Source organism: Pteropus vampyrus, unplaced genomic scaffold (genome assembly GCF_000151845.1).
Source record: "Pteropus vampyrus isolate Shadow unplaced genomic scaffold, Pvam_2.0 Scaffold45, whole genome shotgun sequence".
In the NCBI taxonomy this organism is placed as follows: Eukaryota; Metazoa; Chordata; class Mammalia; order Chiroptera; family Pteropodidae; genus Pteropus; species Pteropus vampyrus.
This window is the reverse complement of record NW_011888826.1, coordinates 2,239,345-2,251,391: the sequence shown is the minus strand read 5'-3', so window position 1 is coordinate 2,251,391 and position 12,047 is coordinate 2,239,345. Positions and strand designations below refer to the sequence as shown.

The window sequence follows — 12,047 nt, the reverse complement described above, 5'->3', positions numbered from 1 at the left end:
GTAGGGGAAGTAGAATGTCAACTACTCCATCTTGTCCTACCTCCTTCCATCTCATAATGCTAGGTAGGGGAGGACACTAGGCCCCCACTGGAATTCACTGACAGCAGGGATGGAGAACAGTGGAGTGCTGACTAGCCCCAGCTTGCTCTGCTTCATTCATTTTTCTTGATGCCAGATGGTGAGAGATACTCAGCTGCTCACTAGACCTTGCAGACATAAATGGGGGGAAGTGAAGCCTAGTGGGTCCTTGCTTTTCCAGCTTCTAATGACTTGTGGTCTCTTCTTCAAAACCAGGAAGTAGCATCTTCAAATCTCTCTTTTATCTTTGTTTCCATCATCATATTCTCTTGTCTGACTTTGAGCCTCTGGCTTCCCTCTTATAATGATCCTCCTGAGTACATTGAACTCACCTACATAATTTGAGATAATCTCCCCATCTCAAGATCCTTAACTGAATCATATTCACAAAGTCAGTCTTCCAAACCAGATAACATTCACAATCCCGGGGATTAGGATATGAATATCTTTTGAGGAGGTCAATTTCTAGCCTACCACAGAGGAAAACTTCTAAAAAGCAGTTACAAAAAAATCTACAGCTAGTTTTATACTTAACAGTGAAAACTGTCAGCTTTTCTCTATAATAAGGAACAATATAAAGATGTCCTTTCTCACCATTTTTATTCTCTACAACTAGAAGTTTCAGCCACTGTGATAAAGGAAGAAAAATAAATAAAAGGCATAAAGATAGGAAAGTTAAAAGATAAAACTGCTCCTATTTGTAAATGACATGATTGTCTATGGAAAAAATCTTAAAAAATCTATCAAAAAACCTTCCAGACCTAAAATGTGAGTTGACTAAGATCTCAGATACAAGATAAATCACCACACAAAAATAAATCACATTTCTATGTGCTGACAGTGAACACCTAAAAACTAAAATTTAGACCACAGTGCTATTTATAATCAAATAGAGATTAAATATTTAGATATAAACTTAACATGTACAGAATCTATATGCTGAAAATTACAAAATGCTGAGGAAAGACACCAGAAAAGATCTAAACAAAAACAACATACCCATACTGTGTTCATGTACTGGAAGTCCCAAATAGTAAAGGCATCTATTCTCCCCAAATTAATTTCTCAGTCTGACATAATTCCCATCAAAATCCCAGGAAGATTTACTGTAAATATAGACAATCTTTTCAAAAATTTATATAGAAAATAACAAGCCTTAAAGTAGCTAAAACACTCTTGAAAATGTTAAAATAGAAGGAACCAGTGTATCTGATGTTAAGGTCTACGATATAGCTATCAAGTCAGAGCAGTATGCCAAGATGGACACATAGATGAATGGAACAGAATAGAGAACTCAGAAATAATGCAAGTATGCCAAACTGATTTCTGACAAAGGTATAAAAAGAATTCGGTGGAGGAAAGGTATACTTTTCAACAAATGGTATTGAAGTAACTGAACATTCACAGCTAAAAATTTTACTTCAACCTAAGTTCAACACATTATACACAAACTATCTCAGAATTAATCACAGAATTAAATGTAACATGTAAAACTATAAAAGTTTTAGAAAAAAAATTTTAATTTTTGTAATCTAGGGTTAGGCAAAGAGTTCTTAGAGTTAACCCCAAAAACACATTCCATTAAAAAAAAAAACTAATAAACTGGAACTCATCAAAACTAAAAATTTGACAAGCTACAGACTGGGAGAAAATATCTGCAAACCATATTTCCAACAAAAGACTAGTATCTACAATATATAAAGAACTCTTAAATCTTAACACACAAACATACACACACACAAAATTCCATTACAAAAAGGCAAAGAACATAGATATTTCACTGAAGAGGATATATAGATGGCAAATAAGCACATGAAAGTGTGTTCAACATCATTATCTTTATAGAAATATAAATTAAAGTCAAAATGATAAATCTCTACACACCTATCATAATTGCTAAAAAAAAAAAAAGAGCTGTAAAAGATCAAAGGCTAACAAGGATACTGAGAAAATAGATCACACATATATTGCTGGTGTTCATCTAAAATGTAATTGCCACTGTGAAAAGATTTGGCAATTTCTTACAAAACTAAACATTCAACTACCATAATACTCATCAATTGCATTCTTAGGCATTGATCCCAGGCAAATGAAAGCTTATGTTCATATAAAAATCTGTACATAAATGTTCATGGCAACTTTATTCATCATAGCCCAAAACTGGAAAAAAATCAAAATGTCTTTCAATGGGTGAATGGTTAAACAAAGTGAGAGAAAGTGGGGAAAAAATGGCATAGATGATAGAGGTTCTGTTCATAACCTCTGGCAACCAAATCAAAGTTGTGACAGAAACAAGGAGCAAACAGCAAAGAAAAATTGCCTGGGATCTAGATAAACAAGCCATACAACTAGGGAGAAATCTAAGAAATCACACTGCAACGGCAGACGGTAGGACAGGCCAAGGACACAAGGCTGCCCCATCCTGAGCAGCTGACTGAGACAGAGGCTGCAGCAGCAACAGCTGCAGATGCCTCTTAAAGGGGTCAGGTCCACAAAAGGACTTTGGCTCTGAGCACCAGCTGGACAAGTGGAACCAGGAACTTACAGCAAGACACTGAGCTGTTGGAGACTCACTCTGTACAAAAGTGCCAACAGTATCCATTGTTCCTCTGTTGAGCCCTCCCTGCTCCCAGTGCACAGACTTAGCACCACCATAGAAGAGACGTCATCAAACTGGATAACAGAGGTCACTCTGCCCAGAGGAGTCCCTGAAACTCTACTTCTTCCAGTTCGCGCCTCCACCCAAGCTACATCCAGGTGTATCCTCGGTGAGTCAGGTGCTCCTTGCTGAGCAGTGCCTAAATTCACACTGGTGGCAGCTGGCCTCAGTTTCTGGTGTGGCCTTTTGAAGCAACTATAAGCACAGCTGCCACCAGTGTAGATGAATTCAGTGAGAACTTCAGCACAGAGATAAAGAACATAAAAATGGAAATGGAAATTATAAAAGAGAACCAGTCAGAAATGAAGAACACATTATCTGAGATGAGAAGTATATTAAGTGGAATAAACAAAGTGAATTAAGAAAAGGATCAAATGACCCAGACAGAGGATGGAAAAGCCAAGGACACTCAATCAGAATGGCAAGAAAAAAGAAGCCAAAACTATAATAATAATTTAAGGAGCCTATGGGACACTAAAAAAGGTAAAATATCCATGTCATAGGGGTACCTGAAGGGAAACAAAATGTTGAAGAGCTAGTTGAAGAAATAATGATGGAAAACTTCCCTAATTTGGTGAAGAAAATAGACATAAGACCTCAGGAAGCTCAGAGAGTCCAAAAAACCAGGAACCCAAAGAGGCCCACACCAAGACACTTCATAATTAAAATGCCAAAGATTAAATACAAAGAAAGAATCTTAAAAGCAGCAAGAGAAAAGCAGTTAGTTGCCTACAAGGGAGCACCCATAAGACTGGCAGCTGATTTCTCAAAAGACTATGCAGGATAGAAGAGCTTGGCACAAAATATTTGATGTGATGAAAATCCAGGATCTAAGGAATAAAGATTGGTAATAACTACATCCCTATCAACAAGTACCTCAAATGGAAAAGAATTAAGTGCTCCAACCAAAAGATAGAGTGGCTGAATGGACAAGAAAACAAGACCCCTACATGCTGCCTACAAGAGACTCATTTCAGATTAAAAGACACACATAGACTAAAAGGAAGGGGACGGAAAAAAGATATTGCCTTGAAGGACCTAGAGGGTATTACGCTGAATTAAATAGGTCAGAGAAAGACAAATATTGCAAGATTGAACACACATGTGGAATCTAAAGAACAAAATCAACAACAAAAGCAGAAATAAACTCACAGATACAGAGAATATTTAGAGGGATACTAGATGGGAGGGAGGTTGGGGGGACAAAAAAAAAAAGCCAAAGGAATTAAGAAGTACAAATAGTTGCAGAATAGAAATGGAGATGTACAGTATATCATGGAGAAGATGGTTAATAATGTTATAATAAATATGTAAGGGGGAAGGGGGTACTAGATTTAGTGGAGTGATCACTTTTCGAGTTATGTGGATCTCTGATCACTATGCTATACAACTGAAACCGGTATATTACTGTATGCCAATTTAATTTTTTTAAAAACTCACTGAATTGTATATGGTAAATATAAGCAACTAATTGTCTATTATATTTCAATAAAGACAAAAAAAGTGAGAGAAATTCATGTCATGGAATACTATTCAACAATAAAAAGGAACAAACTACTGTCACACACAAAAAATTTGAATGAATCTCTAGAAAATTATACAGAGTAAAGAAATTCAATCTCAAGAGATTACATAATGTGTGATTTCATTTATATATTCTTAAAATGAAAAGAAATTATAAGTATGTAGTATAGATTACTAGTTACCAGAAATTAAGAACAGGGGTTTCGAGGAATAAATAGAGAAAAGGAGGTGCATGTGGTTATAAAAGGGAGACATGACAGATAATTGTAGTGATGATTTTCTTCTATGTCAGTATCCTGGTAGTGATGTTGTGCTACACCTTTGCAAGATGCTACCAGTGAGGACAAGTGGCTTAAAATTACAGAGAATATCTTTATTTTGTATAACTTGCAATTATCTGAAAATAAAAAGTTAAATTAAAAATGTAGTTTATAATTAAGTTTTTAAAATTTTATTTCTTTTAATAATAAAAATGTATTTTGGGCCATTTTGAATTGCTTTTTTAATATCCATTGCTCATTTTTCTATTAAACCCACTTAAAATCTAGTTCAGGTTTTATTCTCCTGTCACTAATTTATCTGTCTTCCTATCAGTATGATGTTCACTAAACTATATTTAAAAATTGTCATCTTTAATGTATTTTAATGAGAGCCTTTCTTGTTAATCTTTTCAAAATATTATAGTCTATTATGTCCTTTTAATTTTTCCAAATAACAAAATTTTAATAGCTTTGTTGAAAAATACATACTATAAAATATAAAGTTCACCTGTTTAAATAGGTTCAGTCATTTGTAATATACTTGGAGTTGTGCGACCATCATTATATCCCAAATTCAGTACATTTTCCTTATCCCCAAAATAAAGTTTATACCTAATTCACAGTTACTCCCAACCACAGCCATCCTCCCCTCTCCTAGGCTTAGGAAACCACTTATCTACTTTCCAACTCTGATAGATTTGCCTCATCTGGAGATTTCACACAAATGAAATCATAAACATGTAGTCTCTTATGACTAGCTTATTTCACTTAGGGGTAGAAAAAGGAAGTTAGCTTTCTGTCTTGGAATCTTCCTTTAGATTAACTGTATTGCCTGTATTTAAGATTTTCTCTCCTCTGAGTCTGTGATGTCTCTTGATCAAAATTAGTAGGAATATCTATGTATTATTATCCCACCTCTTTCCAATTCTCTTATAAACTCCTCACTTTTGATCCTCCACTTGATTTAGGAGTAGCCAATCTTCTTTCTATAAAGGAACCACGAGAGCCGATTCTCTCCACAGTAATCTGAAATCTTACGTAAAATGAATCTTGCAGATTGTTTTGCCCAACCAAATGAACAGACCTAGGTGCAATTTGGTTACCAAAATTCTAAAGTCCTTTTACTGCCAGTGCACCACAGACACAGGCAGCTGGGGCCTAAACTATATATGTGGAATCACAAAACCTTCACCTCTCTCACCACAAACAAAACCATAAAAATAGTGCTATTGGAGTACCATGAACAAGAAATGGCTTACACTGTCAGCTGAGATTATTGGTAAATAAATCATTAAGAAAAAATAGGTTCACTTAATCTGAAAAAGAGACAGAACTTTTAAGTCAAACTTTCTTGAGCTTCCTATAACTTCTCAATATGTATTTCAGACAAGGCCAGTCTAATTATTCAGATGGGCATGTTTTATTTATGGTCGATGCTAATTATTATTATTATTATTATTATTATTATTATTATTATTATTTTATACATGTATATGTATATATATGTATATATACACACACACATGTCTACATATTTTTGCTATTCTCTGAATAAGATCTTTTATATATCATATTTTCCAGTTATTTTATAGTGATTTAATTTCTAGTCACTTTATACTCATTTCTTTTATTCATTTGTCAGTTGATACTCTTTGCATTTTAATAGATATTTCTATCACATGTAAGCAATATTTTACCTTCTTCTTTCCAAAATTACAACTGTTTTAAAAAAACGTATTACATTGCCTTCCAAAGATTGACTACATCATAATAAGAAAATCCTTGTTGTAGTTCTAATTTTAATAAATTTCACTGGTTAAGTAGTCGAGTTAAATTATTTTAAATTATTTTTCTGTTCCAAATTTTCAAAGAATTTTTAATAATAGTATTATTCGACTGTTAACAAAAAATTTTTCTGCTTCAACTTTCTGAGCAATGTATTCTATTAATAGATTTCCTAATATCAAATCACCCTTAAACTTCTTGGTATAAACCCTATTTAGTTGTTATGAATTATTCCTTAATTACACTTCTGGATTCACTCTGTACACATTTAACTTAGGATATCTGCACATGCATTTTCAGTGAGGCTGATTTACAACTGCTTTTTTAAAGAACATACTCTATGGAATACATGGCATTGTCCCAGCAACTGTGAAAATCTTCCAAAATAACACAACATCAATCTCATGTGAATATGTGGGTAGGTGAAATGAGAAATTTAACTGTCAAATTAAAATGTTGCCCTAGTCTGCTTGGACTGCTAAAACAAAATACCACAGAGTGGGTAGCTTATAAACAACAGAAATTTTTTTCTCATAGTTCTGGAGGCTAGGTAGTCCAAGATCAAAGCACCAGCGTGGTCACCTTCTGATGAGAGCTCTCTTCCTGGTTCATAGCCAGTGCATTCTCACTGTGTCCTCCCAAGGTGGAAGGGGTCAGAAATATCTCTGGAGTCTCTTTTATAAGAGCACTAATCCCAATAAGCACCTTCCGAAAGCTCCACCTACTAATACTATCGCATACCAGGCATTACGATTTCAACACATAAATTTTAAGGAGATGCAAACATTCAGACCATCACAAATATTTTTAAACAAATGTGAAAAAATTATCAAATAAAATTATTTGTTTGAATTTTTATTATAAACAATGAATATGCTAAACAAAAGATAGATCCTCTGAGATCCATAGGAGTTCCTGATCACTATAGGAACATATTAGAGGAGAGTGTAAGAAGAACCAAATCATAGTCCTATATTTTGTATATTTTCAAGTTTTGATATCATTAAGTCTATTCAAAAGCTTTCCAGTTCCATAATCTGAAATGGTCTGTACAGCACTGGAAACGTCTGCTTCATGGACATTTCAGAGAAAAAACCATAGGTTTTGAAAGATTAGCCTTCTAAAAAATTTATTGTCATTGACTATTCTTATTTTCTACTTTTCTTGGATCGATATTGAGTCAAATTTTCTTCCTTTAGGTCATTCTTAATTTCTTGGGCCAAATTTCTTGGGTCAATTTTTCTTAGATAATCATCTCTTTCATGCAAAACTTCAAACTTATTAGCTCAAAACTGTATACAGTAGTCTCAAATTTTTAATCTAGTATGTATTTGTAAATTACACTTTATCTTATTTTGGCATTTATTTTCTTCCTCTTTTTTATTAGACTTTTCATGTTTGGTTTACTGTGTGTGGGGCTATGTTCTGTCCTTAAGAACTGATCCGTATAAGTAATGTCAATTCTCTGTTTTTCTATTTTCAGCATTTTTATTTTCTATTTTCATCTTTATTATTTCCTTTATCACATTTTTCTCAATTTTTCTTTTCTTCTTAGATAACTTTTCCTCCAACTTTGTTGAGATATAATTGACATGTAACATTGTGCAATTTTAAGGCGTACAACTTATTAATTTAAAGCATGTATATATTATTAAATAATTACCATAATAAGTTAATACATCCTTAACATCACCTAATTACCTTTTGTTGTTGTTGTTTTGAAGAAAACATTTAAAATGTACTCTTATAGAAACTTTCAATTATACAATAGTATTGTTAACTAGAGTCACCATGCTGTACATTAGATCTCAGAACGTATTTCTCTTATAACTGGAAGTTAATACGCTTTGACCAACATCTCACCTTCCCCACTGCCCAACTCCTTGCAACCACCAATCTACTCTTTCTGTGATTTTGGTTTTTTTATATTCCATATATAAGTGAGATCATATAGTATATGTATTTCTCTGCCTGACTTTTTTCATTTAGCATAATGCCCTCAGGTTCATCCAAGTTGTCATAGATGGCAGGATTCCCTTCCTTTTTATGACTAAATAATATCCATTCTATATATAGACCACATTTCTTTACCCATTCATTTGTTCATGGACACTTAGTTAGTTTCCATGTATTAGCTAGTGAGAATAATGCTGCAATGAACATAGGAGTGTATCTATGCTTATGAGAGAGTGAATTCATATCCTTTGGATATACAGTCAGAAGTGGGATTGCTGGATCATATATGGTTGTATTTTTATTTTGTGAGGAACCGTCATACTGTTTTCTATAGCAAATGTACCGAATTACATTCTCACAAACAATACATGAGGGTTTCCTAAACATTCTTTCCAACATTCATTATCTCTTGCCTTTTTCATGATAGCTATTCTAACAAGCGTGAGGTTACATCTAAGTGTAGTTTTGATTTTCATTTCTCTGATGATTAGTGATGCTGAACACTCTTCATGCACTTGTTTACTACCTGTATGTCTTCTTTGGAAAGACATCTACTCAGAGCTTCTGCCCATTTTTTAATTAGATTGTTTGGGGGGTTTTTTGCTGTTGAGTTGTATGAATTCTACATATATTTTGGATATTGACCATTTATCAGATATATGATTTGCAAATATTTTCTCCCACTCAGTAGCATGTTTCTTCATTTGCTGATGGTTTACTTTGCTGGGCAGAAACTTTGTAGTTTGATGTAGTCCCACTTGTTTATTTTTCCCTTTTTTTTTGCCTTTGATTTGTCAAAAAAAAAAAAAATCACCAAGAATGATGTCAAGGAGTCTACTGTTTATATTTTCTTCTATAAGTTTTACAGTTTCAGATCTTACATTATAGCATTTAATCTATTTTGAATTCATTTTTGTGTATGGTATAACATAGTAGCCCAGTTTCATTCTTTTGCACATGACTGCCCAGTTTTCTCAACACCATTTATTGAAGAGAATGTCCTTTCCTCATTGAATATTCTTGGCTTCTTTGTTGTAAATTAATTGACCACATATGCATGAGTTTATTTCTGTGCTTTCTATTCTGTTTCATTGATCTGTATGTCCATTTATATGCCAATATTATATTGCTTTGGTTACTATTGCTTTGTAATAAATATAGTTGGAAGTAAGGAAGTGTGGTGCTTCCAGCTTTGTTCTTCTCAAGATTACTTTGGCTATGTGGGGTCTTTTGTAGTTCCATACAAATTTTAGAACTGTTTGTTCTATTTCTGTGAAATAGCCTAATTCCATTTTCCTGCAGAATAGGAACTACACTATGAAGCCAAATACTCTGAGTGGTAGAAGAAAGATGGACATATGGAGGAGACACTTTTCCAATGCTAAAACAAAGATAGTAAGTTACATATAGTAGAGTTCAATTAATGTTGGTTGAATGAATCCAAGGGAAGTAGCAGGATAAGGTAATGGAATGAATTCTAGCTACTTCTACCTTTTTCCTATTTTAGCTAGTTGTAAACATAACCTGAAATTTAATTCTGCTTGCCCTGGACATTTCTAACACCAAGAACTCCCAAAAGTGTTCTTAGATATATCTGCTGATTTTAAAAATAAAAAGATGGAGAGAAGTTAAAGAAATCATGATTATAAGAGAATTTGTTTTAAGTTTCCTTCTTAAAATATCTGAAAAGAAAATGTAGAAATGGAAGAAAATAGATGAATTTTACAAAATAACATATTCAACTGATATTAAGAAATGTAATTAAAGAAAAATTCCAATGATTATATATTGATAATTTACTGTCAAATGTATGCTGCTTTTCCATTTATAAACAATCTCATGTAATCCTCACAACAACCACATGAGGTATTACTCTCATTTTACCGAGCATGAACTGAAGGTCAGAGAGGTTAAATGATTTGCTTAAGATCAAAAAGTCAACAAGTGATAGGGCCTTGATTCAAATCTGTGTAGCTGGAATGTGTTCTAAAATTCTCTTCACTATACCAAAGCAATATCTCAGTTACTGAAATTCCATTTAGAAGATAAACTTGGTAAATCAGAATTTGGAGGGGAAAAAAAACATAAACTGTCAACCAGAATGAAGAACAAAATGCTGATCCTAACTTTAGAATCATCTTGCTAGCTCTTGGTGAACTCAAGGGCAGGCATTCCATCTAGGTCATTTTTGTATTTACTATAGAAAACAGTACAGCACTTTGTACATTATAGAACCACCAAATTGGTTTGTAAGTGTTAGTTTGGGCATGTTAGCATGTCCTTTTAATGTTGTTCTAGAGTGCTATCGAACGTACTTGCCTGAGAAACAATGACTCCCTGCAGAGTGTACTGCTATTTGACTTAGTATTTACCATGGATTAGGGCCCAGGCTCTGTAAAATTACCTGTCAACTGACAGAAAAATAAGATGCAAAAGATTTCAGTCTAGTCAAAATATAAATAAATTTTGTCCAAGAAAGAAAACAACTTGAAAGTTATATTTTATTATCTTAGGGTATAAGCCATACTTTTTATTTAATTTATCAATCTTATTCATCATTCTTCTTGCTTTCACTGATTGCAAGTATATATTTTTCAGTATTGTATAACCTCTTTGAACCAGCTTTGTTACCCTGCTGATTACCTCACTACTTATTTAAATACATGTTCATTATATATTGGTATGAGAACTTTATTCTTAACGTTTTGAAAATTATATATTGATTCTTTTTAGTAAAAGAGTTCATTGTTTTATCTGATGCTTTTTGGTGGTACACGCACTTTAGTACTCTTGTCTTTTGTTAAAGGATTTTGTTTATCTTATAGGTGTTTGTACACTAACAGAAAATGAATTTATTGGGGAAATGTGAGTCATCTCACAGAACTGATGTAAAAAACTGAGGAAGAAACATGAACAAAATGGCAACAGAAAATACAGCTGGGACCTTCTGCAGTACAACAGGCAGACAGTCTCCTTAACATGGTACTCTTGGCACTATTGCTAGTACTTCATGGACTATCACTGCCAGTAGACACTGCTGCTGTATCCACTGATTGCATGTTGGAATGTTGCCACATGCCACAGCATATAAATCCAAAATTCTCCCAGTATTTATGCATCAATTTTTCTAGCATTTTAGGCAGAGCATTCACTTGGACAAGACCTATTTCGTTTTAATGAAAATTACATCTACTTAAATGTAAAGAATAGTTGGGGATAATAATTTAATTTCAGATATTCAGTACCTAAAGATCCACTGATTACAAGTTTTACACAATTATCTTCTAATTTATTCAGGATTTCACATGAGTAGAATGGAATCAGACCTTGAATATCTACCTATGGAAGACTCTTACCTGGACCAAGCCCATCATGTCCTATGATAATCTTATACAAATCCCCAAGGTTCACTGCTTCAAGGAAGAAAGTGTCAGTCTGTAACAAATCAAAAAGCATAGTTATATCTAGACTCTGAATTAGATTTCTAACAAGAATATAAATTTAGACACAGTAAAAATTATAAAAATAATTAGTTTCACTCAATAAATATTCAAATCTGTCCAAATTAAGTAAGTAAAGGTAGAACAATAATATTAAACATGAATAATATTAATATTCATGTTTGAGCTCTAGTGGTTTATGTATTCAAAATATGTGTAAAAGGGAGAAGCCTAAATTTCTTTTGATAAAAATTAAAATAATGATACATGTTAAAATGCAACAAAAATACATGATGTAGCATATAAATTGGAAAATAATCCAGAAACAAAACAACCTTTGCATTT

The 12,047-nt window shown here is 33.1% G+C and overlaps 1 protein-coding gene across 1 annotated transcript in view; it reads right to left on the bottom strand.

Annotated features, from left to right (window-relative positions):
• Nucleotides 1–11,651, bottom strand: part of LOC105291429 — a 73,735-nt gene extending 62,084 nt beyond the window's left edge. The window contains exon 1 of the mRNA XM_023530036.1: nucleotides 11,619–11,651. The gene's annotated coding sequence lies outside the window, so the exon portion shown is untranslated. The remainder of the gene's footprint in view (nucleotides 1–11,618) is intronic.
• Nucleotides 11,652–12,047: the final 396 nt, after the last annotated feature.